This window comes from Hyperolius riggenbachi, chromosome 2 (assembly GCF_040937935.1).
Source record: "Hyperolius riggenbachi isolate aHypRig1 chromosome 2, aHypRig1.pri, whole genome shotgun sequence".
NCBI classification, from domain to species: domain Eukaryota; kingdom Metazoa; phylum Chordata; class Amphibia; order Anura; family Hyperoliidae; genus Hyperolius; species Hyperolius riggenbachi.
The window spans coordinates 534920559-534948315 of NC_090647.1; the positions used below are offsets into that span (position 1 = coordinate 534920559).

At 53.0% G+C, this 27757-nt stretch overlaps 63 pseudogenes; all 63 read right to left on the reverse strand.

The window, feature by feature from the left end:
• Positions 1–1635: 1635 nt before the first annotated feature.
• LOC137554576 (5S ribosomal RNA) lies at positions 1636–1757 on the reverse strand (annotated as a pseudogene).
• A 72-nt stretch (positions 1758–1829) lies between these two features.
• On the reverse strand, positions 1830–1948 carry LOC137551510 (5S ribosomal RNA; annotated as a pseudogene).
• Positions 1949–2221: 273 nt separating this feature from the next.
• Positions 2222–2340, reverse strand: LOC137553989 (5S ribosomal RNA; annotated as a pseudogene).
• Positions 2341–2421: 81 nt separating this feature from the next.
• Positions 2422–2540, reverse strand: LOC137553506 (5S ribosomal RNA; annotated as a pseudogene).
• An 81-nt stretch (positions 2541–2621) lies between these two features.
• Positions 2622–2740, reverse strand: LOC137553733 (5S ribosomal RNA; annotated as a pseudogene).
• An 81-nt stretch (positions 2741–2821) lies between these two features.
• On the reverse strand, positions 2822–2940 carry LOC137548393 (5S ribosomal RNA; annotated as a pseudogene).
• Positions 2941–3170: 230 nt separating this feature from the next.
• LOC137552243 (5S ribosomal RNA) lies at positions 3171–3289 on the reverse strand (annotated as a pseudogene).
• Positions 3290–3371: 82 nt separating this feature from the next.
• Positions 3372–3490, reverse strand: LOC137552621 (5S ribosomal RNA; annotated as a pseudogene).
• Positions 3491–3571: 81 nt separating this feature from the next.
• On the reverse strand, positions 3572–3690 carry LOC137554630 (5S ribosomal RNA; annotated as a pseudogene).
• Positions 3691–3771: 81 nt separating this feature from the next.
• Positions 3772–3890, reverse strand: LOC137551418 (5S ribosomal RNA; annotated as a pseudogene).
• Positions 3891–3972: 82 nt separating this feature from the next.
• LOC137552332 (5S ribosomal RNA) lies at positions 3973–4091 on the reverse strand (annotated as a pseudogene).
• Positions 4092–4172: 81 nt separating this feature from the next.
• Positions 4173–4291, reverse strand: LOC137548345 (5S ribosomal RNA; annotated as a pseudogene).
• Positions 4292–4372: 81 nt separating this feature from the next.
• LOC137550856 (5S ribosomal RNA) lies at positions 4373–4491 on the reverse strand (annotated as a pseudogene).
• An 81-nt stretch (positions 4492–4572) lies between these two features.
• On the reverse strand, positions 4573–4691 carry LOC137554334 (5S ribosomal RNA; annotated as a pseudogene).
• An 82-nt stretch (positions 4692–4773) lies between these two features.
• LOC137553796 (5S ribosomal RNA) lies at positions 4774–4892 on the reverse strand (annotated as a pseudogene).
• Positions 4893–4972: 80 nt separating this feature from the next.
• Positions 4973–5091, reverse strand: LOC137559398 (5S ribosomal RNA; annotated as a pseudogene).
• An 81-nt stretch (positions 5092–5172) lies between these two features.
• On the reverse strand, positions 5173–5291 carry LOC137552720 (5S ribosomal RNA; annotated as a pseudogene).
• An 81-nt stretch (positions 5292–5372) lies between these two features.
• LOC137558740 (5S ribosomal RNA) lies at positions 5373–5491 on the reverse strand (annotated as a pseudogene).
• An 81-nt stretch (positions 5492–5572) lies between these two features.
• On the reverse strand, positions 5573–5691 carry LOC137554373 (5S ribosomal RNA; annotated as a pseudogene).
• An 81-nt stretch (positions 5692–5772) lies between these two features.
• On the reverse strand, positions 5773–5893 carry LOC137552834 (5S ribosomal RNA; annotated as a pseudogene).
• Positions 5894–5973: 80 nt separating this feature from the next.
• Positions 5974–6092, reverse strand: LOC137549251 (5S ribosomal RNA; annotated as a pseudogene).
• An 81-nt stretch (positions 6093–6173) lies between these two features.
• On the reverse strand, positions 6174–6292 carry LOC137550691 (5S ribosomal RNA; annotated as a pseudogene).
• Positions 6293–6373: 81 nt separating this feature from the next.
• LOC137553036 (5S ribosomal RNA) lies at positions 6374–6492 on the reverse strand (annotated as a pseudogene).
• An 82-nt stretch (positions 6493–6574) lies between these two features.
• LOC137551228 (5S ribosomal RNA) lies at positions 6575–6693 on the reverse strand (annotated as a pseudogene).
• An 81-nt stretch (positions 6694–6774) lies between these two features.
• Positions 6775–6893, reverse strand: LOC137548017 (5S ribosomal RNA; annotated as a pseudogene).
• An 82-nt stretch (positions 6894–6975) lies between these two features.
• LOC137551488 (5S ribosomal RNA) lies at positions 6976–7094 on the reverse strand (annotated as a pseudogene).
• Positions 7095–7366: 272 nt separating this feature from the next.
• On the reverse strand, positions 7367–7485 carry LOC137554541 (5S ribosomal RNA; annotated as a pseudogene).
• An 82-nt stretch (positions 7486–7567) lies between these two features.
• LOC137550658 (5S ribosomal RNA) lies at positions 7568–7686 on the reverse strand (annotated as a pseudogene).
• An 81-nt stretch (positions 7687–7767) lies between these two features.
• Positions 7768–7886, reverse strand: LOC137551686 (5S ribosomal RNA; annotated as a pseudogene).
• Positions 7887–7967: 81 nt separating this feature from the next.
• LOC137551261 (5S ribosomal RNA) lies at positions 7968–8086 on the reverse strand (annotated as a pseudogene).
• An 81-nt stretch (positions 8087–8167) lies between these two features.
• On the reverse strand, positions 8168–8286 carry LOC137550029 (5S ribosomal RNA; annotated as a pseudogene).
• Positions 8287–8368: 82 nt separating this feature from the next.
• LOC137551235 (5S ribosomal RNA) lies at positions 8369–8487 on the reverse strand (annotated as a pseudogene).
• An 81-nt stretch (positions 8488–8568) lies between these two features.
• LOC137553355 (5S ribosomal RNA) lies at positions 8569–8687 on the reverse strand (annotated as a pseudogene).
• Positions 8688–8768: 81 nt separating this feature from the next.
• Positions 8769–8887, reverse strand: LOC137553019 (5S ribosomal RNA; annotated as a pseudogene).
• A 273-nt stretch (positions 8888–9160) lies between these two features.
• On the reverse strand, positions 9161–9279 carry LOC137553371 (5S ribosomal RNA; annotated as a pseudogene).
• An 80-nt stretch (positions 9280–9359) lies between these two features.
• On the reverse strand, positions 9360–9478 carry LOC137559399 (5S ribosomal RNA; annotated as a pseudogene).
• A 281-nt stretch (positions 9479–9759) lies between these two features.
• LOC137553192 (5S ribosomal RNA) lies at positions 9760–9878 on the reverse strand (annotated as a pseudogene).
• An 81-nt stretch (positions 9879–9959) lies between these two features.
• Positions 9960–10078, reverse strand: LOC137557717 (5S ribosomal RNA; annotated as a pseudogene).
• An 81-nt stretch (positions 10079–10159) lies between these two features.
• LOC137554036 (5S ribosomal RNA) lies at positions 10160–10278 on the reverse strand (annotated as a pseudogene).
• An 82-nt stretch (positions 10279–10360) lies between these two features.
• Positions 10361–10479, reverse strand: LOC137551260 (5S ribosomal RNA; annotated as a pseudogene).
• Positions 10480–10560: 81 nt separating this feature from the next.
• LOC137550933 (5S ribosomal RNA) lies at positions 10561–10679 on the reverse strand (annotated as a pseudogene).
• Positions 10680–10759: 80 nt separating this feature from the next.
• On the reverse strand, positions 10760–10878 carry LOC137549633 (5S ribosomal RNA; annotated as a pseudogene).
• Positions 10879–10959: 81 nt separating this feature from the next.
• LOC137550756 (5S ribosomal RNA) lies at positions 10960–11078 on the reverse strand (annotated as a pseudogene).
• An 81-nt stretch (positions 11079–11159) lies between these two features.
• On the reverse strand, positions 11160–11278 carry LOC137551302 (5S ribosomal RNA; annotated as a pseudogene).
• Positions 11279–11359: 81 nt separating this feature from the next.
• On the reverse strand, positions 11360–11478 carry LOC137554009 (5S ribosomal RNA; annotated as a pseudogene).
• An 82-nt stretch (positions 11479–11560) lies between these two features.
• On the reverse strand, positions 11561–11679 carry LOC137550882 (5S ribosomal RNA; annotated as a pseudogene).
• Positions 11680–11761: 82 nt separating this feature from the next.
• Positions 11762–11880, reverse strand: LOC137554363 (5S ribosomal RNA; annotated as a pseudogene).
• Positions 11881–11961: 81 nt separating this feature from the next.
• Positions 11962–12080, reverse strand: LOC137553866 (5S ribosomal RNA; annotated as a pseudogene).
• Positions 12081–12162: 82 nt separating this feature from the next.
• Positions 12163–12281, reverse strand: LOC137551801 (5S ribosomal RNA; annotated as a pseudogene).
• Positions 12282–12362: 81 nt separating this feature from the next.
• Positions 12363–12481, reverse strand: LOC137554282 (5S ribosomal RNA; annotated as a pseudogene).
• An 81-nt stretch (positions 12482–12562) lies between these two features.
• LOC137551590 (5S ribosomal RNA) lies at positions 12563–12681 on the reverse strand (annotated as a pseudogene).
• A 271-nt stretch (positions 12682–12952) lies between these two features.
• Positions 12953–13071, reverse strand: LOC137554506 (5S ribosomal RNA; annotated as a pseudogene).
• Positions 13072–13152: 81 nt separating this feature from the next.
• LOC137554395 (5S ribosomal RNA) lies at positions 13153–13271 on the reverse strand (annotated as a pseudogene).
• A 281-nt stretch (positions 13272–13552) lies between these two features.
• LOC137552665 (5S ribosomal RNA) lies at positions 13553–13671 on the reverse strand (annotated as a pseudogene).
• An 82-nt stretch (positions 13672–13753) lies between these two features.
• Positions 13754–13872, reverse strand: LOC137554087 (5S ribosomal RNA; annotated as a pseudogene).
• An 81-nt stretch (positions 13873–13953) lies between these two features.
• Positions 13954–14072, reverse strand: LOC137553079 (5S ribosomal RNA; annotated as a pseudogene).
• Positions 14073–14153: 81 nt separating this feature from the next.
• LOC137550758 (5S ribosomal RNA) lies at positions 14154–14272 on the reverse strand (annotated as a pseudogene).
• An 81-nt stretch (positions 14273–14353) lies between these two features.
• LOC137554169 (5S ribosomal RNA) lies at positions 14354–14472 on the reverse strand (annotated as a pseudogene).
• Positions 14473–14743: 271 nt separating this feature from the next.
• Positions 14744–14862, reverse strand: LOC137553021 (5S ribosomal RNA; annotated as a pseudogene).
• An 82-nt stretch (positions 14863–14944) lies between these two features.
• LOC137557837 (5S ribosomal RNA) lies at positions 14945–15063 on the reverse strand (annotated as a pseudogene).
• An 83-nt stretch (positions 15064–15146) lies between these two features.
• Positions 15147–15265, reverse strand: LOC137557181 (5S ribosomal RNA; annotated as a pseudogene).
• Positions 15266–15346: 81 nt separating this feature from the next.
• Positions 15347–15465, reverse strand: LOC137554542 (5S ribosomal RNA; annotated as a pseudogene).
• Positions 15466–15547: 82 nt separating this feature from the next.
• Positions 15548–15666, reverse strand: LOC137558987 (5S ribosomal RNA; annotated as a pseudogene).
• Positions 15667–27757: the final 12091 nt, after the last annotated feature.

Genomic DNA, 27757 nt, shown 5'->3' on the forward strand with positions numbered 1-27757 from the left:
TGTCACCCCAACCCAGCATGCGTACACACAATATGCCACTAATAGGCAGCCTGTGTCACCCGCACCCAGCATGCGCCCACACAATATGCCACTAATAGGCAGCCTGTGTCACCCCCACCCAGCATGCACACACACAATTTGCCACTAATAGGCAACCAGTGTCACCCCCACCCAGCACGCGCCGACACAATATGCCACTAATAGGCAGCCTGTGTCACCCCCTCCCAGCATGCGGCAACACATTATGCCACTAGTAGGCAGCCTGTGCCCCACCCAGCATGCGCCCACACAATATGCCACTAATAGGCAGCCTTTGTCACCTCCACCCAGCATGTGCACACAATATGCCACTAATTGGCAAACTGTGTCACCCCCACCCAGCATGTGCACACAATATGCCACTAATAGGAAGCCTGTGTCACCCCCACCCAGCATGCGCACACAATATGCCACTAATAGACAGCCTGTGTCACCCCCACCCAGCATGCGCACACAATATGCCACTAATAGGCAGCCTGTGTCACCCCCACCCAGCATGCGTACACACAATATGCCACTAATAGGCAGCCTGTGTCCCCCCCACCCAGCATGCGTACACAATATGCCACTAATAGGCAGCTTGTGTCACCCCCACCCAGCATGCACACACAATATGCCACTAATATGCAGCCTGTGTCACCCCCACCCAGAATGTGCCCACACAATATGCCACTAATAGGCAGCCTGTGTCACCCCCACCCAGCATGCGCATACAATATGCCACTAATAGGCAACCTGTGTCACCCCCACCCCGCATGTGCACACACAATATGCCACTAATTGGCAGCCTGTGTCACCCCCACCCAGCATGTGCACACAATATGCCACTGATAGGCAGCCTGTGTCACCCCCACCCAGCATGCGCTCACACAATATGCCACTAATAGGCAACCTGTGTCACCCCCACCCAGCATGCGCACACACAATATGCCACTAATAGGCAACCCGTGTCACCCCCATCCAGCATGCGCACACACAATATGCCACTAATAGGCAAACTGTGTCACCCCCACCCAGCATGCACACACAATATGCCACTAATAGGCAACCTGTGTCACACCCACCCAGCATGCATACACACAATATGCCACTGATAGGCAGCCTGTGTCACCCCCTCACCCAGCATGCGCACACACAATATGCCACTATTAGAGAGCCTGTGTCAACCCTAGAGTTGGGCGAACAGTTCGGCTGTGTTAGCTGAACTGTTCGGCTGCCCAACCTGTCATTTCGCTGTGGCTCTTACTACTTCCGGGTCGCAATGACCCGGAGTAGTACGTCTGCGCTGGCCCGGCGGAGCGCATCCTAGATCGCGCTCCCGTTGCCGGGCACTCTCTGCGCATGTGTGTGACGTCATGGGAGCGCGATCTAGGACGCGCTCCGCCGTGCCAGCGCAGAAGTACTACTTCGGGTCATTGCGACCCGGAAGTAGTAAGAGCCACAGCGAAATGACAGGTTGGGCAGCCGAACGCAGTTCGGCTAACACAGCCGAACTGTTCGCCCAACTCTAGTCAACCCCACCCAGCATGCGTACACACAATATGCCACCTGTGTCACCCCCACCCAGCATGTGCACACAATATGCCACTAATCGGCAAACTGTGTCACCCCCACAGGTTCACAGCCGGTCTCCCACACAGCTACTAACCAGGCCTGAAGCCGCTTAGCTTCCGCGATCTGACGAGAGCGGGCGCTTTCGGCTTAGTGTGGCCGCAGGCAAAATCCAATCTGCGCCTTGAAGGTGAGGCTTCCCACGTGCTCATAGCCATTGGACCGCAAACCCCAAAAAAAGCCTGCAGTACCTGGAGTTCACAGCCAGTCTCCCACGCAGCTACTAACCAGGCCTGAAGCCATTTAGCTGCCGCGATCTGACGAGAGCGGGCGCTTTCGGCTTAGTGTGGCCGCAGGCGAAATCCAATCTGCGCCTTGAAGGTGAGGCTTCCCACGTGCTCATAGCCATTGGACCGCAAACCCCAAAAAAAGCCTGCAGTACCTGGGGTTCACAGCCGGTCTTCCACGCAGCTACTAACTGTTCCTGAAACCACTTAGCTTCCACGATCTGACGAAAGCGGGCGCTTTTGGCTTAGTGTGGCCGCAGGCAAAATCCAAGGCGCCGTTCCTGCGCCTTGAAGGTGAGGCTTCCCACGTGCTCATAGCCATTGGACCGCAAACTCCAAAAAAAAGCCTGCAGCACCTGGGGTTCACAGCCGGTCTCCCACGCAGCTACTAACCAGGCCTGAAGACGCTTAGCTTCCATGATCTAACGAGGGCGGGCGCTTTCGGCTTAGTGTGGCCGCAGGAAAAATCCGAGTTGCCGTTGCTGCGCCTTGAGGGTGAGGCTTCCCACGTGCTCATAGCCATTGGACCGCAAACCCCAAAAAAAGCCTGCAGCACCTGGGGTTTACAGCCGGTCTCCCACGCAGCTACTAACCAGGCCTGATCCCACTTAGCTTCCGCGATCTGACGAGAGCGGGCACTTTTGTCTTAGTGTGGCCGCAGGCACAGTCCAAGGCGCCGTTCCTGCGCCTTGAAGGTGAGGCTTCCCACGTGCTCGTAGCCATTGGACCGCAACCCCCAAAAAAAGCCTGCAGCACCTGGGGTTCACAGCCGGTCTCTCACGCAGCTACTAACCAGGCCTGAAGACGCTTAGCTTCCACGATCTAACGAGGGCGGGCGCTTTCGGCTTAGTGTGGCCGCAGGCAAAATCCGAGTTGCCGTTGCTGTGCCTTGAGGGTGAGGCTTCCCACGTGCTCATAGCCATTGGACTGCAAACCCAAAAAAAAGCCTGCAGCACCTGGGGTTCACAGCCAGTCTCCCACACAGCTACTAACCAGGCCTGAAGCCGCTTAGCTTCCGCAATCTGACGAGAGCGGGCGCTTTCGGCTTAGTGTGGCCGCAGGCGAAATCCAAGGCGCCGTTCCTGCGCCTTGAAAGTGAGGCTTCCCACGTGCTCATAGCCATTGGACTGCAAACCCAAAGAAATGCCTGCAGCACCTGGGGTTCACAGCCGGTCTCCCACACAGCTACTAACCAGGCCTGAAGCCGCAGGCAAAATCCAAGTTGCCGTTGCTGCGCCTTGAAGGTGAGGCTTCCCACATGCTCATAGCCATTGGACCGCAAACCCAAAAAAAAACCTGCAGCACCTGGGGTTCACAGCCGGTCTCCCACGCAGCTACTAACCAGGCCTGATGCCGCTTAGCTTCCGCGATCTGACGAGAGCGGGCACTTTTGGCTTAGTGTGGCCGCAGGAACAGTCCAAGGCGCCGCTCCTGCGCCTTGAAGGTGAGGCTTCCCACGTGCTCATAGCCATTGGACCGCAAACCCCCCAAAAAAGCCTGCAGCACCTGGGGTTCACAGCCACTCTCCCACGCAGCTACTAATCAGGCCTGAAGTCGCTTAGCTTCCGCGATCTGACGAGAGCGGGCGCTTTCGGCTTAGTGTGGCCGCAGGCGTAATCCAAGGTGCTGTTCCTGCGCCTTGAAGGTGAGGCTTCCCACGTGCTCATAGCCATTGGACCGCAAACCCAAAAAAAAGCCTGCAGCACCTGGGGTTCACAGCCAGTCTCCGACGCAGCTACTAACCAAGCCTGAAGACGCTTAGCTTCCACGATCTAACGAGGGCTGGCGCTTTCGGCTTAGTGTGGCCGCAGGCAAAATCCGAGTTGCCGTTGCTGCGCCTTGAGGGTGAAGCTTCCCACGTGCTCATAGCCATTGGACCGCAAACCCCAAAAAAAGCCTGCAGCACCTGGGGTTCACAGCCGGTCTCCCACGCAGCTACTAACCAGGCCTGAAGCCACTTAGCTTCCGCAATCTGACGAGCGCGGGCGCTTTCGGCTTAGTGTGGCTGCAGGCGAAATCCGAGTTGCCGTTCCTGCGCCTTGAAGGTGAGGCTTCCCACGTGCTCATAGCCATTGGACCGCAAACCCCCCAAAAAAGCCTGCAGCACCTGGGGTTCACAGCCGGTCTCCCACGCAGCTACTAACCAGGCCTGAAGACGCTTAGCTTCCACGATCTAACGAGGGCGGGCGCTTTCGGCTTAGTCTGGCCGCAGGCAAAATCCAAGGCGCTGTTCCTGCGCCTTGAAGGCGAGGCTTCCCACGTGCTCATAGCCATTGGACCGCAAACCCAAAAAAAAGCCTGCAGCACCTGGGGTTCACAGCCAGTCTCCCACGCAGCTACTAACCAGGCCTGAAGCTGCTTAGCTTCCGCGATCTGACGAGAGCGGGCGCTTTCAGCTTAGTTTGGCCGCAGGTGAAATCCAAGGCGCTGTTCCTGCGCCTTGAAGGTGAGGCTTCCCACGTGCTCATAGCCATTGGACTGCAAACCCAAAAAAAAGCCTTCAGCACCTGGGGTTCACAGCCAGTCTCCCACACAGCTACTAACCAGGCCTGAAGCTGCTTAGCTTCCGCGATCTGACGAGAGCGGGCGCTTTCAGCTTAGTTTGGCCGCAGGCGAAATCCAAGGCGCCGTTCCTGCGCCTTGAAGGTGAGGCTTCCCACGTGCTCATAGCCATTGGACTGCAAACCCAAAAAAAAGCCTTCAGCACCTGGGGTTCACAGCCGGTCTCCCACGCAGCTACTAACCAGGCCTGATGCCACTTAGCTTCCGCAATCTGACGAGAGCGGGCACTTTTGGCTTAGTGTGGCAGCAGGCACAGTCCAAGGCGCCGTTCCTGCGCCTTGAAGGTGAGGCTTCCCACGTGCTCATAGCCATTGGACCGCAAACCCCCCAAAAAAGCCTGCAGCACCTGGGGTTCACAGCCACTCTCCCACGCAGCTACTAATCAGGCCTGAAGCCAATTAGCTTTCGCGATCTGATGAGAGCGGGCGCTTTCGGCTTAGTGTGGCCGCAGGCAAAATCCAAGTCGTCGTTGCTGCGCCTTGAGGGTGAGGCTTCCCACGTGCTCATAGCCATTGGACCGCAAACCCAAAAAAAGCCTGCAGCACCTGGGGTTCACAGCCGGTCTCCCACGCAGCTACTAACCAGGCCTGAAGCCGCTTGGCTTCCGCGATCTAACGAGAGCGGGCGCTTTCAGCTTAGTGTGGCCGCAGGCAAAATCCAAGGCGCCGTTCCTGCGCCTTGAAAGTGAGGCTTCCCACGTGCTCATAGCCATTGGACTGCAAACCCAAAGAAATGCCTGCAGCACCTGGGGTTCACAGCTGGTCTCCCACAAACCTACTAACCAGGCCTGAAGCCGCTTAGCTTCCACGACTTAACGAGAGCGGGCGCTTTCAGCTTAGTGTGGCCGCAGGCAAAATCCAAGTTGCCGTTCCTGCGCCTTGAGGGTGACGCTTCCCACGTGCTCATAGCCATTGGACCGCAAACCCAAAAAAAAGCCTGCAGCACCTGGGGTTCACAGCCGGTCTCCCACGCAGCTACTAACCAGGCCTGAAGCCATTTAGCTTCCGCGATCTGACGAGAGCGGGCGCTTTCGGCTTAGTGTGGCCGCAGGCGAAATCCAAGGTGCTGTTCCTGCGCCTTGAAGGTGAGGCTTCCCACGTGCTCATAGCCATTGGACCGCAAACCCAAAGAAATGCCTGCAGCACCCGGGGTTCACAGCCGGTCTCCCACGCAGCTACTAACCAGGCCTGAAGCCGCTTAGCTTCCACGATCTGACGACGGCAGGCGCTTTAGGCTTAGTGTGGCTGCAGGCAAAATCCAAGGTGCTGTTCCTGCGCCTTGAAGGTGAGGCTTCCCACGTGCTCATAGCCATTGGACCGCAAACCCAAAAAAAGGCCTGCAGCACCTGGGGTTCACAGCCGGTCTCCCACGCAGCTACTAACCAGGCCTGATGCCACTTAGCTTCCGCGATCTGACGAGAGCGCGGGCACTTTTGGCTTAGTGTGGCCGCAGGCACAGTCCAAGGCGCCGTTCCTGCGCCTTGAAGGTGAGGCTTCCCACGTGCTCATAGCCATTGGACCGCAAACCCAAAAAAAGCCTGCAGCACCTGGGGTTCACAGCCGGTCTCCCACGCAGCTACTAACCAGGCCTGAAGCCGCTTGGCTTCCGCGATCTAACGAAAGCGGGCGCTTTCAGCTTAGTGTGGCCGCAGGCAAAATCCAAGGCGCCGTTCCTGCGCCTTGAAAGTGAGGCTTCCCATGTGCTCATAGCCATTGGACTGCAAACCCAAAGAAATGCCTGCAGCACCTGGGGTTCACAGCTGGTCTCCCACAAAGCTACTAACCAGGCCTGAAGCCGCTTAGCTTCCACAATCTAACGAGAGTGGGCGCTTTCAGCTTAGTGTGGCCGCAGGCAAAATCCAAGTTGCCGTTCCTGCGCCTTGAGGGTGACGCTTCCCACGTGCTCATAGCCATTGGACCGCAAACACCAAAAAAAGCCTGCAGCACCTGGGGTTCACAGCCGGTCTCCAAAGCAGCTACTAACCAGGCCTGAAGCCGTTTAGCTTCCGCTATCTGACGAGAGCGGGCGCTTTCGACTTAGTGTGGCCGCAGGCGAAATCCAAGGTGCCGTTCCTGCGTCTTGAAGGTGAGGCTTCCCACGTGCTCATAGCCTTTGGACCGCAAACCCCCAAAAAGAGCCTGCAGCACCTGGGGTTCACAGCCGGTCTCCCACACAGCTACTAACAAGGCCTGAAGCCGCTTGGCTTCCGCGATCTAACGAGAGCGGGCGCTTTCAGCTTAGTGTGGCCGCAGGCAAAATCCAAGGCGCCGTTCCTGCGCCTTGAAAGTGAGGCTTCTCACGTGCTCATAGCCATTGGACTGCAAACCCAAAGAAATGCCTGCAGCACCTGGGGTTCACAGCTGGTCTCCCACAAAGCTACTAACCAGGCCTGAAGCCGCTTAGCTTCCACGATCTAATGAGAGCGGGCGCTTTCAGCTTAGTGTGGCCGCAGGCAAAATCCACGTTGCCGTTCCTGCGCCTTGAGGGTGACGCTTCACACGTGCTCATAGCCATTGGACCGCAAACCCCCCAAAAAATCCTGCAGCACCTGGGGTTCACAGACGGTCTCCCACGCAGCTACTAACCAGGCCTGAAGCTGTTTATCTTCCGCGATCTGACGAGAGCGGGCGCTTTCGACTTAGTGTGGCCGCAGGCGAAATCCAAGGCGCCGTTCCTGCGCCTTGAAGGTGAGGCTTCCCACGTGCTCATAGCCTTTGGACCGCAAACCCCCAAAAAGAGCCTGCAGCACCTGGGGTTCACAGCCAGTCTCCCACGCAGCTACTAACCAGGCCTGAAGCCGCTTAGCTTCCGCAATCTGGCGCTTTCGGCTTAGTGTGGCCGCAGGCGAAATCCAAGGCGCCGTTCCTGCGCCTTGAATGTGAGGCTTCCCACGTGCTTATAGCCATTGGACCGCAAACCCAAAGAAATGCCTGCAGCACCTGGGGTTCACAGCCAGTCTCCCACGCAGCTACTAACCAGGCCTGAAGCCGCTTAGCTTCCACAATCTGACGAGGGGAGGCGCTTTAGGCTTAGTGTGGCTGCAGGCAAAATCCAAGGCGCTGTTCCTGCGACTTGAAGGTGAGGCTTCCCACGTGCTCATAGCCATTGGACCGCAAACCCCCAAAAAAAGCCTGCAGCGCCTGGGGTTCACAGCTAATCTCCCACGCAGCTACTAACCAGGCCTGAAGCCGTTTAGCTTCCGCGATCTGACGAGAGCGGGCGCTTTCGGCTTAGTGTGGCCGCAGGCGAAATCCAAGGCACCGTTCCTGCGCCTTGAATGTGAGGCTTCCCACGTGCTCATAGCCATTGGACCGCAAACCCAAAGAAATGCCTGCAGCACCTGGGGTTCACAGCCGGTCTCCCACACAGCTACTAACCAGGCCTGAAGCCGCTTGGCTTCCGTGATCTAACGAGAAAGGGCGCTTTCAGCTTAGTGTGGCCGCAGGCAAAATCCAAGGCGCCGTTCCTGCGCCTTGAAAGTGAGGCTTCCCACGTGCTCATAGCCATTGGACTGCAAACCCAAAGAAATGCCTGCAGCACCTGGGGTTCACAGCTGGTCTCCCACAAAGCTACTAACCAGGCCTGAAGCCGCTTAGCTTCCACAATCTAACGAGAGCGGGTGCTTTCAGCTTAGTGTGGCCACAGGCGAAATCCAAGTTGCCGTTCCTGCGCCTTGAGGGTGACGCTTCCCACGTGCTCATAGCCATTGGACCGCAAACCCAAAAAAAAGCCTGCAGCATCTGGGGTTCACAGCCGGTCTCCCACGCAGCTACTAACCAGGCCTGAAGCCGTTTAGCTTCCGCGATCTGATGAGAGCGGGCGCTTTCGACTTAGTGTTGCCGCAGGCGAAATCCAAGGCGCCATTCCTTCGTCTTGAAGGTGAGGCTTCCCACGTGCTCATAGCCTTTGGACCGCAAACCCCCAAAAAGAGCCTGCAGCACCTGGGGTTCACAGCCGGTCTCCCACGCAGCTACTAACCAGGCCTGAAGCCGCTTGGCTTCCGTGATCTAAAGAGAGCGGGCGCTTTCAGCTTAGTGTGGCCGCAGGCAAAATCCAAGGCGCCGTTCCTGCGCCTTGAAAGTGAGGCTTCCCACGTGCTCATAGCCATTGGACTGCAAACCCAAAGAAATACCTGCAGCACCTGGGGTTCACAGCTGGTCTCCCACAAAGCTACTAACCAGGCCTGAAGCCGCTTAGCTTCCACAATCTAACGAGAGCGGGCGCTTTCAGCTTAATTTGGCCGCAGGCAAAATCCAAGTTGCCGTTCCTGCGCCTTGAGGGTGACGCTTCCCACGTGCTCATAGCCATTGGACCGCAAACCCAAAAAAAAGCCTGCAGCACCTGGGGTTCACAGCCGGTCTCCCAGGCAGCTACTAACCAGGCCTGAAGCCGTTTAGCTTCCGCGATCTGACGAGAGCGGGCACTTTCGACTTACTGTGGCCGCAGGTGAAATCCAAGGCGCCGTTCCTGCGCCTTGAAGGTGAGGCTTCCCACGTGCTCATAGCCTTTGGACCGCAAACCCCCAAAAAGAGCCTGCAGCACCAGGGGTTCACAGCCAGTCTCCCACGCAGCTACTAACCAGGCCTGAAGCCGCTTAGTTTCCGCAATCTGACGCTTTCGGCTTAGTGTGGCCGCAGGCAAAATCCAAGGCGCCGTTCCTGCGCCTTGAAGGTGAGGCTTCCCAAGTGCTCATAGCCATTGGACCGCAAACCCAAAAAAAAAGCCTGCAGCACCTGGGGTTCACAGCCAGTCTCCCACGCAGCTACTAACCAGGCCTGATGCCACTTAGCTTCCGCGATCTGACGAGAGCAGGCACTTTTGGCTTAGTGTGGCCGCAGGAACAGTCCAAGGCGCCGTTCCTGCGCCTTGAAGGTGAGGCTTCCCACGTGCTCATAGCCATTGGACCGCAAATCCAAAAAAAGCCTGCAGCACCTGGGGTTCACAGCCGGTCTCCCACGCAGCTACTAACCAGGCCTGAAGCCGCTTGGCTTCCGCGATCTAACGAGAGCGGGCGCTTTCAGCTTAGTGTGGCCGCAGGCAAAATCCAAGGCGCCGTTCCTGCGCCTTGAAAGTGAGGCTTCCCACGTGCTCATAGCCATTGGACTGCAAACCCAAAGAAATGCCTGCAGCACCTGGGGTTCACAGCTGATTTCCTACGCAGCTACTAACCAGGCCTGAAGCCACTTAGCTTCCTCAATCTGACTAGCGCGGGCACTTTCGGCTTAGTGTGGCCACAGGCAAAATCCAAGTTGCCATTCCTGCACCTTGAAGGTGAGGCTTCCCACGTGCTCATAGCCATTGGACCGCAAACCCCCAAAAAAGCCTGCAGCACCTGGGGTTCACAGCCGGTCTCCGACGCAGCTATTAACCAGGCCTGAAGCAGCTTAGCTTCCGCGATCTGACGAGAGCGGGCGCTTTCGGCTTAGTGTGGCCGCAGGCAAAATCCAATGAGCCGTTCCTGCGCCTTGAAAGTGAGGCTTCCCACGTGCTCATAGCCATTGGACCGCAAACCCAAAAAAAAGCCTGCAGCACCTGGGGTTCACAGCCGGTCTCCCACGCAGCTACTAACCAGGCCTGAAGCCGTTTAGCTTCCGCGATCTGACGAGAGCGGGCGCTTTCGACTTAGTGTGGCCGCAGGCGAAATCCAAGGCGCCATTCCTGCGCCTTGAAGGTGAGGCTTCCCACGTGCTCATAGCCTTTGGACCACAAACCCAAAGAAATGCCTGCAGCACCTGGGGTTCACAGCCGGTCTCCCACGCAGCTACTAACCAGGCCTGAAGCCGTTTAGCTTCCACAATCTGACGAGGGCAGGCGTTTTAGGCTTAGTGTGGCTGCAGGCGAAATCCAAGGCGCTGTTCCTGCGCCTTGAAAGTGAGGCTTCCCACGTGCTCATAGCCATTGGACCGCAAACTCTCAAAAAAAGCCTGCAGCGCCTGGGGTTCACAGCTAATCTCCCACGCAGCTACTAACCAGGCCTGAAGCCGTTTAGCTTCCGCGATCTAACGAGAGCGGGCGCTTTCGGCTTAGTGTGGCCGCAGGCGAAATCCAAGGCGCCGTTCCTGCGCCTTGAAGGTGAGGCTTCCCACGTGCTCATAGCCATTGGACCGCAAACCCAAAAAAAAGCCTGCAGCACCTGGGGTTCACAGCCGGTCTCCCACGCAGCTACTAACCAGGCCTGATGCCACTTAGCTTCCACGATCTGACGAGAGTGGGCACTTTTGGCTTAGTGTGGCCGCAGGCACAGTCCAAGGCGCCGTTCCTGCGCCTTGAAGGTGAGGCTTCCCACGTGCTCATAGCCATTGGACCGCAAACCCCAAAAAAGCCTGCAGAACCTGGGGTTCACAGCCGGTCTCCCACGCAGCTACTAACCAGGCCTGAAGCTGCTTGGCTTCCGCGATCTAACGAGAGCGGGCGCTTTCAGCTTAGTGTGGCCGCAGGCAAAATCCAAGGCGCCGTTCCTGCGCCTTGAAAGTGAGGCTTCCCACGTGCTCATAGCCATTGGACTGCAAAACCAAAGAAATGCCTGCAGCACCTGGGGTTCACAGCTGGTCTCCCACAAAGCTACTAACCAGGCCTGAAGCCGCTTAGCTTCCACGATCTAACGAGAGCAGGCGCTTTCAGCTTAGTGTGGCCGCAGGCAAAATCCAAGTTGCCGTTCCTGCGCCTTGAGGGTGAGGCTTCCCACGTGCTCATTGCCATTGGACCGCAAACCCCAAAAAAAGCCTGCAGCACCTGGGGTTCACAGCCGGTCTCCCACACAGCTACTAACCAGGCCTGAAGCAGCTTAGTTTCCGCGATCTGACGAGAGCGGGAGCTTCCGACTTAGTGTGGCCGCAGGCGAAATCCAAGGCGCCGTTCCTGCGCCTTGAAAGTGAGGCTTCCCACGTGCTCATAGCCATTGGACTGCAAACCCAAAGAAATGCCTGCAGCACCTGGGGTTCACAGCCGGTCTCCCACACAGCTACTAACCAGGCCTGAAGCCGCTTAGCTTCCACAATCTGACAAGGGCAGGTGCTTTAGGCTTAGTGTGGCTGCAGGCGAAATCCAAGGCGCCGTTCCTGCGCCTTAAAGGTGAGGCTTCCCACGTGCTCATAGCCATTGGACCGCAAACCCCCAAAAAAAGCCTGCAGCGCCTGGGGTTCACAGCCAATCTCCCACGCAGCTACTAACCAGGCCTGAAGCCGTTTAGCTTCCGCGATCTGACGAGAGCGGGCGCTTTCGGCTTAGTGTGGCCGCAGGCGAAATCCAAGGCGCCGTTCCTGCGCCTTGAAGGTGAGGCTTCCCATGTGCTCATAGCCATTGGACCGCAAACCCCCAAAAAGAGCCTGCAGCACATGGGGTTCACAGCCGGTCTCCAACGCAGCAACTAACCAGGCCTGAAGCCACTTAGCTTCCGCGATCTGACGAGAGCAGGCACTTTTGGCTTAGTGTGGCCGCAGGCACAATACAAGGCGCCGTTCATGCGCCTTGAAGGTGAGGCTTCCCACGTGCTCATAGCCGTTGGACCGAAAACCCCAAAAAAAGCCTGCAGCACCTGGGGCTCACAGCCGGTCTCCCACACAGCTACTAACCAGGCCAGAAGCCACTTAGCTTCCACAATCTGACGAGAGCGGGCGCTTTCGGCTTAGTGTGGCAGCAGGCAAAATCCAAAGCGCCGTTCCTGCGCCTTGAAGGTGAGGCTTCCCACGTGCTCATAGCGATTGGACCGCAAACCCCCCAAAAAAGCCTGCAGCACCGGGGGTTCACAGCCGGTCTCCCACGCAGCTACTAACCAGGCCTGAAGCTGCTTAGCTTCCGCGATCTGACAAAAGCAGGCGCTTACAGCTTAGTGTGGCCGCAGGCAAAATACAAGGCGCCGTTCCTGTGCCTTGAAGGTGAGGCTTCCCACGTGCTCATAGCCATTGGACCACAAACCAAAAAAAAAGCCTGCAGCACCTGGGGTCCACAGCCAGTCTCCCATGCAGCTACTAACCAGGTCTGAAGCCGTTTAGCTTCCGCGATCTGACGAGAGCGGACGCTTTCGGTTTGGTGTGGCCGCAGGCGAAATCCAAGGCGCCGTTCCTGCGCCTTGAAGGTGAGGCTTCCCACGTGCTCATAGCCATTGGACCGCAAACCCCCAAAAAAGCCTGCAACACCTGGGGTTCACAGCTGGTCTCCCACACAGCTACTAACCAGGCCTGAAGCCACTTAGCTTCCGCAATCTGACGAGAGCGGGCGCTTTCAGCTTAGTGTGGCCGCAAGCAAAATCCAAGGCACCGTTCCTGCGCCTTGAAGGTGAGGCTTCCCACGTGCTCATAGCCATTGGACCGCAAACCCCCAAAAAAGCCTACAGCACCTGGGGTTCACAGCCAGTCTCCCACGCAGCTACTAACCAGGCCTGAAGCCGCTTAGCTTCCGCAATCTGATGTTTTCAGCTTAGTGTGGCCGCAGGTGAAATCCAAGGCACCGTTCCTGCGCCTTGAAGGTGAGGCTTCCCACATGCTCATAGCCATTGGACCGCAATCCCAAAGAAATGCCTGCACCACCTGGGGTTCACAGCCGGTCTCCCACGCAGCTATTAACCAGGCCTGAAGCCGCTTAGCTTCCACGATCTGACGAGGGCGGGCGCTTTAGGCTTAGTTGGGCTGCAGGCAAAATCCAAGGCGCCGTTCCTGCGCCTTGAAGGTGAGGCTTCCCACGTGCTCATAGCCATTGGACCGCAAACCCAAAAAAAAGCCTGCAGCACCTGGGGTTCACAGCCAGTCTCCCACGCAGCTACTAACCAGGCCTGAAGCCACTTAGCTTCCACGATCTGACGAGAGCGGACGCTTTCAGCTTAGTGTTGCAGCAAGCAAAATCCAAAGCGCCGTTCCTGCGCCTTGAAGGTGAGGCTTCCCACGTGCTCATAGCCATTTGACTGCAAACCCAAAGAAATGCCTGCAGCACCTGGGGTTCACAGCTGATTTCCTACGCAGCTACTAACCAGGCCTGAAGCCGCTTAGCTTCCTCAATCTGACTAGCGCGGGCACTTTCGGCTTAGTGTGGCCACAGGCAAAATCCAAGTTGCCATTCCTGCACCTTGAAGGTGAGGCTTCCCACGTGCTCATAGCCATTGGACCGCAAACCCCAAAAAAAGCCTGCAGCACCTGGGGTTCACAGCCGGTCTCCGACGCAGCTATTAACCAGGCCTGAAGCAGCTTAGCTTCCGCGATCTGACGAGAGCGGGTGCTTTCGGCTTAGTGTGGCCGCAGGCCAAATCCAAGGCACCGTTCCTGCGCCTTGAAGGTGAGGCTTCCCACGTGCTCATAGCCATTGGACCGCAAACCCCCCAAAAAAGCCTGCAGCACCTGGGGATCACAGCCGGTCTCCCACAAAGCTACTAAACAGGCCTGAAGCCGCTTAGCTTCCACGATCTGACGAGAGCGGGCGCTTTCGACTTACTTTGGCCGCAGGCAAAATCCAAGGCGCCGTTCCTGCGCCTTGAAGGTGAGGCTTCCCACGTGCTCATAGCCATTGGACCGCTAACCCCCAAAAAAGCCTGCAGCACCTGGGGTTCACAGCCGATCTCCCACGCAGCTACTAACCAGGCCTGATGCCACTTAGCTTCCGCGATCTGACAAGAGCGGGCACTTTTGGCTTAGTGTGGCCGCAGGCACAGTCCAAGCCGCCGTTCCTGCGCCTTGAAGGTGAGGCTTCCCACGTGCTCATAGCCATTGGACCACTAACCCCCAAAAAAGCCTGCAGCACCTGGGGTTCACAGCCACTCTCCCACGCAGCTACTAATCAGGCCTGAAGCCGCTTAGCTTCCGCGATCTGACGAGAGCGGGCGCTTTCGGCTTAGTGTGGCCGCAGGCAAAATTCAAGGCGCCGTTCCTGTGCCTTGAAGGTGAGGCTTCCCACGTGCTCATAGCCATTGGTCCGCAAACCCTAAAAAAAGCCTGCAGCACCTGGGGTTCACAGCCAGTCTCCCACGCAGCTACTAAACAGGCCTGAAGCCACTTAGCTTCCACGATCTGACGAGAGCGGGCGCTTTCGGCTTAGTGTGTTCGCAGGCAAAATCCAAGGCGCCGTTCCTGCGCCTTGAAAGTGAGGCTTCCCACGTGCTCATAGCCATTGGACCGCAAACCCCCAAAAAGAGCCTGCAGCACCTGGGGTTCACAGCCGGTCTCCCACGCAGCTACTAACCAGGCCTGAAGCCGCTTAGCTTCCGCAATCTGACACTTTAGGCTTAGTGTGGCCGCAGGCGAAATCCAAGGCGCCCTCCCTGCGCCTTGAAGGTGAGGCTTCCCACGTGCTCATAGCCATTGGACCGCAAACCCAAAAAAAGCCAGCAGCACCTGGGGTTCACAGCCGGTCTCCCACGCAGCTACTAACCAGGCCTGAAGCCACTTAGCTTCCGTGATCTGACGAGAGCAGGCGATTTCGGCTTAGTGTGGCCGCAGGCACAATACAAGGCGTCGTTCCTGCGCCTTGAAGGTCAGGCTTCCCACGTGCTCATAGCCATTGGACCGCAAACCCCCAAAAAAAGCCTGCAGCACCTGGGATTCACAGCCGGTATCCCACGCAGCTACTAACCAGGCCTGAAGCCGCTTAGCTTCCGCGATCTGACGAGAGCGGGCGCTTTCGGCTTAGTGTGGCTGCAGACGAAATCTGAAGCGCCGTTCCTGCGCCTTGAAGGTGAGGCTTCCCACGTGCTCATAGCCATTGGACCGCAAACCCAAAAAAACAAGCCTGCAGCACCTGGGGTTCACAGCCGGTCTCCCACGCAGCTACTAACCAGGCCTGAAGCCACTTAGCTTCCGCGATCTGACGAGAGCGGGCGCTTTCGGCTTAGTGTGGCCGCAGGCAAAATCCAAGGCGCTGTTCCTGCGCCTTGAAGGTGAGGCTTCCCACGTGCTCATAGCCTATGGACTGCAAACCCAAAGAAATGCCTGCAGCACCTGGGGTTCACAGCCAGTCTCCCACACAGCTACTAACCAGGCCTGAAGCCACTTAGCTTCCACGATCTAACGAGAGCAGGCACTTTCGGCTTAGTGCGGCGGCAGGCAAAATCCAAGGCGCCGTTCCTGCGCCTTGAAGGTGAGGCTTCCCACGTGCTCATAGCCATTGGACCGCAAACCCCCCAAAAAAGCCTGCAGCACCTGGGGTTCACAGCCAGTCTCCCACACAGCTACTAACCAGGCCTGAAGCCGCTTAGCTTCCGCGATCTGACGAGAGCGGGCGCTTTCGGCTTAGTGTGGCCACAGGCAAAATCCAAGGCGCTGTTCCTGTGCCTTGAAGGTGGGGCTTCCCACGTGCTCATAGCCATTGGACTGCAAACCCAATGAAATGCCTGCAGCACTTGGGGTTCACTGCCAGTCTCCCACGCAGCTACTAACTAGGCCTGAAGCCACTTAGCTTCCACAATCTGACGAGAGCGGGCGCTTTCGGCTTAGTGTGGCCACAGGCGAAATCCAAGTCGCCGTTCCTGCGCCTTGAGGGTGAGGCTTCCCACGTGCTCATAGCCATTGGACCGCAAACCTCCAAAAAAGCCTGAAGCACCTGGGCCCCACCCAGCATGCGCACACAATATGCCACTAATAGCCACCCTGTGTCACCCCCACCCAGAATGCGTACACACAATATGCCACTAATAGGCAGCCTGTGTCACCCCCACCCAGAATGCGTACACACAATATGCCACTAATAGGCAGCCTTTGTCACCCCCACCCAGCATGCACACACAATATGCCACTAATAGGCAGCCTTTGTCACCCCCACCCAGCATGCGCACACAATATGTCACTAATAGGCAGCCTGTGTCACCCCTACCCAGCATGCGCACACACAATATGCCACTAATAGGCAACCTGTGTCAGCCCCACCGAGCTGCGCCCACACAATATGCCACTAATAGGCACCCTGTGTCACCCCCACCCAGCATGCGCACACAATATGCCACTAATAGGCAACCTGTGTCAGCCCCACCGAGCTGCGCCCACACAATATGCCACTAATAGGCAGCCTGTATCACCCCCACCCAGCATGCGTACACACAATATGCCACTAATAGGCAACCTGTGTCACCCCCATCCAGCATGCGTACACACAATATGCCACTAATAGGCAGCCTGTGTCACCCCCACCCAGCATGCATACACACAATATGCCACTAATAGGCAGCCTGTGTCACCCCCATCCAGCATGTGCACACACAATATGCCACTAATAGGCAGCCTGTGTCACCCCCACCCAGCATGCATTTACAATATGCCACTAATAGGCAGCCTGTATCACCCCCACCCAGCATTCGTATTGCTTAAAAAGGAAATTAACATGGCAGCCTCCATATACCTCTCTCTCCAGTTGTCCTTTAAAGGGACCACTATTGCGAAAGTTGTAAATTTAAAATATATGTCAACACATACAAATAAGAAGTACGTTTCTCCCAAATAAAAAAATCCTTTTCAGGGAGCGTCTTTATAAAGGCCATGCTGAGAATCCCTATGAGGATATGGACTAATGGTCCAAATCCTGTCAGTTCTGTCAGATTTCTGCTACTAACTGTAAGTGACAGCAACATAGTAGAAAAGTAATTTATAGCTCATTTTACTCTGGGAGAAACGTGCTTTTTATTTATGTATTTACATGCATTTTAAATTTTCAAATTGTTTTGCGATAATGGTCCTTTAAGAAGAATCAGCGGATAGCTATCATGTTCCATCTCCCTGTTGGGCCTGTGTGTGAAGAGGAATGTGCAGTGTGTGTGGATCCACAGACCGAAGATGAGTGAAATTTATATTTTTCTGAGCTACATAATAATTGTGGGACTGACAGTGGAAGGTGACTGCAAGGGGTAATGAGCAGCAGCTGCTGACAGTTTGCGGCCATATTGTGTGTGTGCCGGGTTCGGTTGGGCCTTACTATCAAATGACTCGCTTCACCCTCAAGGGATTATGGGACTGGTCAGTGGACAGCATAGGAGCAGTGCTGGAAGGTTTATTTACACAGGATGTTGCTGATATTGTATTGTGGAGTGCCAACCTAAAAAGGAAAGCTGTAACCTGCCATAAAAAAGTAAGATACTCACCTCAGAAGAGGGAAGATTCTGGATCCCTAATAGCCTTCCCGTTCCTCTGTGTCCCCTCGTTCCACTGCAGGGGCCCTTGTTCAAATATCCCGCCGGCTGCTTCTTCAGTTCTTCTAGTATGGAGCTGCTCATCTTTGGAAGTACCTGGAGACCCGAGTACTTCAGTGGCCCTCCGAGGGTACCCAAAGGCTTCGTCCACATTAAAGTTGAAAACTGGAACGGGGGGTGGCGGCAGTGGAACATGTCGGCGCTATATAAATACTAATGCCTTACAATTATGCCCGGTCTCTACCCAGCAGTTAACTTGTTTTGATTATTAAACCCCCTATTGTATTGTGATTACCTAGCTAGACTGTCATCAGCTTAGACTTCAGTATTCCCCACACTCAGATTATACACACGCTTTCTCACAGCCCCCTCCAATGTAACTGTCTCCTGGTATTTACATATGCAAAAATTAACATTCTCACAGTACGGCCACACGGGGAGCGCCGCACACAAGTTCAATGGACATTCTCACAGTACGGCCACAAGGGGGAGCTCCGCACACAAGTTCAATGGACATTTTCCCAGTAACGTCCACAAGGGGGAGCTCCTCGCACAATGCTGCCGGCTTACATACCGTTCCTGGATACTCCGTGGGATGCTCCTAGTCTCGTCCTCCTCGGCTGTGTAGAGCAGAGACACACCGACCTCCTCCAGCCTTTTGTCGCTCGAGCGCTGCTTCCGTTGTCCGCTGAGGTCGTGTTTCCGTCTCGCAGGTGATGTAGATGTCTTGCGCTGGTGACGTGGAGCTGTGCGATTAAGCACACCTTGCCAGTGCTGTATATACTATACTGTAATATATATGTTATATCTATTAATACAAGATTAATTCTAGGCACAGCATATACTGTCAGGCTGTATAATAGTAAGCACAGCTTTAATACAAGGTTTTCACACTGGTTTCTTCAACTAGATGTTCAAGCATTACTGTACTTGTATGCCAGCCTTGCAACACATAGCTGTCTCTTGCAGCATTTCATAGCTCCCAACTATCCCTGTTTTGGAGGGACAGTACCTCTTTGGGGACCGTGTCCCTCTTTCTTCCTCATTTGTCCCTCATTCATGACTGATGTATACATCTATGTAATCATATGTATATTTCTTATTTTCAAATGTTATTATGAAGGAAAATGAACCAGGATAGAAAGTACCAGTGTGGTTTAAATTATAAAATAACATATTTTTATTTTGAAATCTTTATGGTATGCGCGACTAGGGGGGTGCCTAGGGCGTGATCAAGGGTGTGGCAGGAGTGTGGCTTAAGTGTCCCTATTTCTTATCTCAAAAAGTTGGAAAGTATGGCCAGGGCCGGTTCTAGAGGCTGGTTAGAATTTTTGGGGCACCTACACAGGTGTCCATTTAAATATCTGAATGGTTGCCTATGGCAGCGCCCAAATGTCCTATTTCAGAGTCTCCCACATAGGTAGCCAGAGAGCCCTGTTTATGTGGCAAGAGAGGGCCCCGAATACACAGCACAGCAGAGGGTGAACTAAAGTGAACCTTAACTGTATGAAAGACAAAAAAAAAAGTGCATTTACCAGCCCCCTGCAGCTGCCCTGTACTCATCCTCCAGCGCCCCGCAGCACCCTACTTTCGTTCTAATGAGAGCCTCTAGTCCGCTCGCCTCCTAATCGCGCTCTCATGGATGGGAGCAGTCTGCGAATTTGCAGTACTAAAAAATCTCTACTGCACATAGATGGGAGCGCTATTGAGGAGACGCACATGCGCAGTGGCCAGTCAGTCTGGAAGAGGATCGCTAAGGGGGACTGGAGGGCAGCTTAGTGACAGCATGGGCACAGGGCAGCTGCAGGGGGCTGGTAGAAGCCCCAGGTAAGTTAAACCTGTTTTTTTTTTGTTTTTTTTTACTTAATAAGGTTCCCTTTAACTCACCTCCCCAGGTTAGCAACCAGCTGCACACAAGCATATGACTGTAGGCGGAGCTTACGGCCATTGGAGACGAGGCTTATCGTGGACTAGTGGGGGCGGGGCTGTGGTTCGATTTAGAGGCGGAGCTTTGCAGGGCCCCGGAGTCGCTTTGTAAGGGGACATTGGGCTCTATTCTCAAAGACTTCCCGCATGCGGTAAAGTACACGCGGGAAGTTTGCACCCAAAATACCGTCAAGTTGGAATTCTCAAAATGTTCCGCATGTTTTTCCCGCATGCGGAAAAAGTGCGGTAAAAGTGCGGGATTCATGCGGAAAACGTCGGTATTTTCCGCAATAAAAGATCAATTCTCAAAAATGTTCAGGCACATCATTTCGTCGTTAATTACCGATTTTTTATCACCTACAAGTAGTAGGTGATATATTCCGCATCCCATTGACTTTAATGAAGTCTGGAGGCTTAAGGGCTGTGCTTGCTGGACTTTTAATTTTTTTTTTTAAACACTTTTTCATGCGACCTTTTTACCGCATGATTCCCGCATGAATAATGGCTGTTTCCGCATCTTTTTTCCCGCATGCGGAAAACATGCGGAAAATATTAGTGAATGTGGAAAAAATGCGGAGTTTACCGCTGGCGGAAATATAGCGGTAACATTTTGCGGTGTTTTTGCCTGTTAGTGAATAGAGCCCATTGTGGTCAATGACCGCTGCTCAGGGTAAAATCCCCCTCAGGATTAAGACCCTGACCATGTATATTTGCTACCAAAAGGAATTCCAGCAAGTTTTTTTTAAGTAATCGATCAGCCCAGGATGGGTGCCATAAACCTATTTCTGTTATAAGAAATCTTATTCTATCGCCTCCATCCTACCTCACTGTGTAATTCCTGCTACCGGCCGCTAGGGGGAGCTCCGGGATATAACTGCTTGTTCCTTCCTGGAGCTTCTGCCGGAGAATGTCGTGGCTGAGAGCTCCTGGCTATCGGGGATACAGAGAGAGAGAGGCCGCACGTCTGCCTCCGATGTTGCCGCTGCTCCGTCTGAGGAGGATGAGTGCCGGGGTGACGTCATAGCAGCTATTGTGACGCGCGTGTGCAGGTGGGCAGCTCGCGCACCGCTGAGGATGGCACCTGCAGTGACACGTGACCACGCCCCTCTGCTATTGCTGTGCCATGCTAGTGGATGGAGGTGACGTCATAGCAGCTATTGTGACGCATGTGTGCAGCTCGTGCACCGCTGAGGATGGCACCTGCAGTGACACGTGACCACGCCCCTCTGCTATTGCTGTGCCATGCTAGTGGATGGAGGTCAGGCATTATGTACAACAGGGAAAAGTGAGGGAGCGTGCTGCACTGTATATACTGCTGTACATGCATCATGCAGTTATATACTCAGTGATGTGATTATGCCTATCCATACTCAAGCTTGGTACACACATTCAATTTTGATTGGCCAATCATCAGCCAATTGTATCACTGCCATGTCGTATGAGAGGCTTACTTGCACAAACTGGTCTTAGTATTTAAAGTCTGTTCTCCCTCACTCTGCATTGAGGTGGTACAAGTGGATAGCAATTGACCAATCAATGTTGGATGTGTATGCACCCTAAGTTACTTTCCCTCTATCTGCAATGCTGGGGTTATGTGATATACACAGGGCCCGGCTGTCTAGAGTACTCTGGCCCGCCCCTTAGAATGTGGCTGCTCCTCCCCTCCTTAGTGCTGTCAGACTGGGCAGCTCCGCCCTGATCTCCCAGCAATACAGCAGAAGCTGTCACCTTGTTAGCCACAGCTTGGCACCGAAACACTGGCCCGCCCTTCAATATGTCACTGCCCCGCCCCTCCTCAATGCTGCTGGTGCACCCAGAGAAGCATATAGTAAAATATCTGTAGATTTAAGGCCTGTACACACTGATAATCACCAAACACAGTGTGATGCAATTTTGCTGAGGCCATCTGTTGCTGGTTTCATGACTGTTAAATTATATTTGCATTTTTTCATGCGTTTTTTTAAGGGCAGGGCTTAAAAAGCACACCGGTCACTGCGATTACGTTTTCTTAAAAACGCATTGAAACACTGTGTACAGGTCATCACAATTTTCACAATTTTTTTTAAAGGCCTTGTGATTTTAAAAACGCAGTGCAACGCATCCAGTGTGTACAGACCCTTACCGACATTCTACTATTGCAGTGAAAATGACGATAATAAAATGTCAGTAATACACACCAATATTTTATTAAAGCTAAACATAACCCTATTCTTACACTGAACACTCCCACTGTCCATGCCTATCCCTAACTTCCCTGTCCCACGGCTAACCTTAACCACCCACCCCACTTGGCCAGCTTTAACCACCCACCTCCCTCCCCCAGCTAGGAGCGCTGTAAAAACATCACTGGGGATTTTGGCACAGCTGGCACCAAATAGGAATTTCGACTATAGCTGCGCTTAGACAGTAATTTGGGTGCCGTCAAAAGGCGCCCAAATTACTTTGAGGGACAACTGAAGTGAGAGGGATATGGAGGCTGCCATATTAAACAATACAAGTTGCCTGACAGCACTGCTGACCTATTTGGCTGCTGTAGTGTCTGAATAACACCAGAAACCAGCATGCAGCTGAACTTGTCAGACCTGACAAAATGTCAGAAACACCTGATCTGCTGCATGATTGTTCAGGGGCTATGGCTGAAAGTATTAGAGGCAGAGGATCAGCAGGGCAGCCAGGCAACTGGAATTGTTTTTAAGGAAATAAATCTGGCATCCTCCATATCCCTCTCGCTACAATTGCCCTTTAAAAACAGCGTAATTTGGCCGCCAGCAATAGCTGGCAGCTGATTTACAGCTTTGCCCATTATCCATTGCGACCTGGAGGAGGAATAGTAAATAACGCCGCCAGAACTTTTGCAGGAGCAGGGTGAGCCACTCTTCGGCTTTACCCTGCGCCCAAGTCTCCCAGTGGCTTAATTATAGGCATATCCCCAGCTAACCTTAAAGGAAAACTAATATCGAAAAAAAAGTTTTACTTACCTGGGACTTCTGCCGCCCCCCTGCAGCCTTCCTGTGCCTGCGCCATCTCTGTACGATCCTCCGGTCCCTTGCTGTGGCTGTTTTGTTATCGCAAGTCCAGGGCCTCTGCGCAGCCCGGGCAGCTCACGTCCTTGTTCGAGTTTCCCTCACCTGGAGCGTCCTGCGCAGGCGCAGTACAAGGTTTTCTCATACTGCTCCTACGCAGGATGTTCCCAGGGACGGGGTTGGCTGAAGCCCCAGGTAAATGAAACTTTTTTTTTTTTTTTTAATATTACAGGTTTCCTTTGACCTTATGCCCCTCCCCCACCAGTCACTGCAGGGCCGGGCCGAGGCAGAGGTGAGAGAGAGGCTTCAGCCTCAGGGCGCAGTATAGGAGGGGACGCACAACTCACTCACCTATCATTCCCCTATTGGCTGTCATTCATGAACAGGCTGTCGGTAAACAGAATCCGTGCGGGAAAACACCGCTGGCGGATTTTTAGACTTCTGGGTGGGCATTCATAAAAAAGTATCCATGTGCGGAAGCAGTGCGGAGATTCACCGAACTAGGCTGGCGGTAGGCAGGCGGTAGGCTTGCGGAGACACGGAAGCTGCCGAGTTGATACATTTCTCCGTGTTCTGCTCTGCTGCAGCTGCCTGGGAGGTCTGTGTGTCTCCATTCACTTGCATTGGTATCGCCACATCAGAGGGAGCGGAACTTCCCGACCTCACACCGCTTGCGGTGATCTTTATGAATGAACATTTTGCTACATTTGTACCGATAATCACCGCACAAGGCGGTGATTTATCACTCTGCTCGGTAGTGTCATTTTTCCATGCGGAAAGAGCCTTTATGAATGCTGACTTTGCCGAGTGGTCGGTAAAGTCAGCTGTTTTAAGCATTTCCGCATGCGGAAATGCTTTTTGAATGATAGCCATTGTGTTTGAAGCAAAAAGAAATAAGAAAAGGGGATACATGGCAGTGACTGCAAGCCAGATAACGTGAGTAGGGTGTTGGAGGGGTTGGGGGCCCTGGGGCGCCTCTTAGTCTAATAGCAATCAGTGTGTGATGGCTGAGGTGGGAGGGATGGAGGGGCGCACTTTGGTGTCTCAGCCTTGGGTGCTGGAGGACCTTGTCCCGGCTCTGAGGCCTGGTGCACACCAAAACTCGCTAGCAGATCCGCAAAATGCTAGCAGATTTTGAAACGCTTTTTCTTCTTTTTCTGTAGCGTTTCAGCTAGAATTTTGCGGTTTTGTGAAGCGTTTTTGGTGTAGTAGATTTCATGTATTGTTACAGTAAAGCTGTTACTGAACAGCTACTGTAACAAAAACGCCTGCAAAACCGCTCTGAACTGGCGTTTTTCAGAGCGGTTTGCGTTTTTCCTATACTTAACATTGAGGCAGAAACGCATCCGCAATCCAAAAAATGCCTCACCCCGGGAGTATGCTTTTCTGCAAAACGCCTCCTGCTCTGGTGTGAACCACCCTATTGAGATACATTGACCAAGCGGATCCGCAGCCGCAAGCGGCTGCAGAAACGCTGAAAAAGCCGCTCGGTGTGCACCAGCCCTTAGTCACTGAAATAAAAATACAATTTTGGGGCGCCAACATAGGTGCCTATTTAAATATCTAAACGGCAGCGCCCAAATTTCCTGTTTTAGAGTCTCCCATATAGGTAGCCAGAGAGCCCTTTATATGTGGCAAGAGAGGGCCCCCGAATTCAGTGCACAGCGGAGGGGTGAATAAAAGAGAACCTTAACTGTATGAAAAAAAAAAAAAGTAACTTCCCTGGGTCTTTAAACAGCCCCCTGCAGCCACCCTGTGCCTGCGCTGGGACAAACCCATTCTCTGGTCCGCCGCAGCAACCTACTTTAATTTTAATGAGCGCCTCAGTTCCGCTCGCCAGGACCGAGGCAGAGGCGAGAGAGGCTCCAGCCTCAGGGTGCAGTGTAGGAGGAGGTGCACATCTCACTCAGCTATCATTCCCCTATTGTGTTTGAAGCATAGGAAAAGGGGATACATAGCAGTGACTGCAAACCAGATAACTGGAGATTAAGGTGTTGGTGGGGGCCCTGGGGCGCCTCTTACTCTAATAGCAATCAGTGTGGGACAGCTGGGATAGGAGGGATGGGGGGGGGGGCACACTTTGGTGTCTCAGCCTTGGGTGCTGGAGGACCTTTTCCTGGCTCTAAAACCCAGCAAGGCATTTTACATATTCATCGCCAGGCTGTTGCTATTGGCAAAACGGGCACAATATGATTTATGGATCAAAATGTGCTTAGTGGAAAAGGGCCCTAATTAGATGTTCTCCCCTTCAGATGTTTTATTGTGTTCTTTTTGTGGCAGAGTACTTTGGTTAATCCAATTGGCTGAAAGTAAAAAACATTTTGGCCAATAGGATTGTAAGCCGGCCCACCACGGCAAGGTAGGCTCTTTTAGGGCGGGTTGGGGTATTGGAGTGAAAGAGGTATAGGGGATGGCGGTTTGGAAAATGATGAGGGGGATAGGTGGTCATAATGGGTACCCCCCTTACACCCTCAAGTGAAAAGTCCGGGAACACGCCGACCACCTGAGAAGGAATTGGGATCCAGTTGGTTCCCCCTTAGCCATGGTTCAACCCTGAAAAATTAAATTTTTCAAACAAAATGTGTCTAGTAAAAAAGTGCCCTAATTAGTTGATCACTCTCTAAGGCCTAGTGCACCCCAAAAACCGATAGCAGATCCGCAAAATGCTAGCAGATTTTGAAACGCTTTTTCTTATTTTTCTGTAGCGTTTCAGCTAGCATTTTGCGGTTTTGTGAAGCGTTTTTGGTGTAGTAGATTTCAGATATTGTTACAGTAAAGCTGTTACTGAACAGCTACTGTAACAAAAAACGCCTGGCAAACCGCTCTGAAGTGCCGTTTTTCAGAGCGGTTTGCGTTTTTCCTATACTTAACATTGAGGCAGAAACGCATCCGCAATCCAAAATCTGCAGCAGCCCGGGAGTATGCGTTTCTGCAAAACGCCTCCCGCTCTGGTGTGCACCAGCCCATTGAAATACATTACCCTAGCGGATCCGCACCCGCAAGCAGATCGCAAACCGCAGCAGAACCGCTCTGGTGTGCACTAGGCCTAAGATATTTTATTATACTAGCCGACCCGCGTTGTAGCATACGCCGCATCTATCTATCTAATAGAGTACGTGCCTCAACCTTGAGGCCTGGAACCCACTACAAAACACTATTGCTAATCGCAATCGCTAGCGTTTTGTATGAGCAGTTTGTAAGCGATTTCATGAGCGTTTTAGGGAGCGATTTTAGAAAGTGTAATCAATTTGCCGGCGCTTGTGTAGCAATTAGCGTTTTAAAGTCCGATTGGTCTTTTCAATTATTTTTAATTTTGTTACAGTGTACATTAACTTAAAACGCTAGCAAAATCGGTCAAAGAGTTCACCTCCTGACTTGCGTCAGGCAGTGAATTTAAAAACCGCTCTAGAAAAGCCCTTAGAAAATCGCTTTTACCAAAAAGTGGAGCACAGGGAGGGGGGGAAAAAACTGCCGCACAAAACGTTTGCGATTACGATTTTAGATGTGAACGAGGCCTAATACTGGCGAACTCTAGACTTGGCATATGAGATTCTAAGTTTTGAGTTAATGCAAATGATATGCAAATTAATGTAGCTTGAAACTGAACCTATTAAAATGGAAAGTATGCTTCTCCCTTTGATGGGTCCAGTTCCAAGCTGCATACATTTACATAAGATCTGTCCTGAGATCTGATCGAATATCAAGTGAGACCAGGTGGTGAACGATTGATATCAGGAAAATGTCGATAATTTACCACATCTGGCTAGTGTGTATCTTTACAAAGATCACATGGCCGTGCTTCGGTGATGGCGACTATCCTTGATGTTCAATGATATGCTAATTTTTCAAGCTGAGGCAAAATGTGAATGATTTTAGGCAGTTTGGAACTGAGCCAATCCGATGCAGCTGCTGCCAATTTAGATTGTACCAGTTTTAAGCTGCATCCAAATTGCATCCAATTTTGCATTTAGGGCAAGTTCACACCAGAGCCCACTGCTGGCGTTTTAACGCAAAGTCTATACTTTGCGTTAACCAAGGTAAAAGGAAAGTCCATAGACTTTCCTTTTACCTTTCACACCCGACGCTGCGTTTCGATACGTTGCGGTACGACGCATCCCGGTGCATTTTATCGTCGGTAATCGCCGTTTCCCCTTCGGGGTAATTAACTACTACCGCCGCTACTCAGCGTCGCACCGGAGTTTCCCGACGACACGCCGCAACGCGTGCAGGAGCCGTTCTCCTGCACGCTTTTGGTGTGTAACGGGCCTTAGGGCAAGTTCACACCAAATTGCTAATTGTAATCGCAAACGCCTAGCAATTGTTGCGGCGATTTGCAGTAGCAATTCCCAGCATGTGCCTAGCGATCTGCTATTATTTGCTCTGTTGATTTTACAGTTTTCCTATTTTTTACATTGAGGCGTAATTGCCTCCAAAATGCTGCAGGACTTGCGCTAGGGAAAAAGTCACATCACTGTAATGATGCCCATACATGGTACAATAAAAACGTTACATTACGGCGTTACGGCGATTCTGCCTCAATGTTAACTATAGGAAAGTGGAAAAAGCACTAGAATAGAGCGATTTTCCAAGCGTTTTTGTGACACAACCAGTACACTAGCAGTTGTACTGTAACCCCCCTAAAAAAAGCTACACAAAAACGCTCCAAAAATCACCAGTTATAAATAGAAAATCGCTAGGCACATGCCTAGAATCGCCTTGAAAAATCTCTCCCAAAAGCACTGAGCGTTTGCGAGTATGCTAGCGCTTTTAGGTGTTCACCAACTCTAACTCAGAAAATCAGCATCTCCTTGATCCAGGATCTTTATATAAATTATTTTTAAGGAGGGTCTTTGAAAGTTATAAAGGCCATGCTGAGAATCCCCCATGAAGAGATGGACTAGACCAAAACCTATTGGTTCCGTCAGATTGTTACTACCTACTGTAAGTGACACCAAGATGGGAGAAAAGTCATTTAAGGCTCATTTTAATCGGGGTGAAACACTGCTTATTTGTATGTGTTTACATGTATTTTACATTTTTTAATTTTCCGCGATAGTGGTTCTTTAAGAACCACAAAGAAATCATTTTTAAAATCCTTAAGTGAAAGTAAAAACTGCTTCCTGGAGGTCTTCTTTAGTTTTGTGGGCTGAGTGATGTACCTCGGGACAGGAAGAAATAAAAAACACATTAAAATTGATGACTTGGGCCACAGAACTGATCATGCATTTTTTTTTTAAGTGAGGCCTGGAACCCACTGCAAAACGCTATCGCTA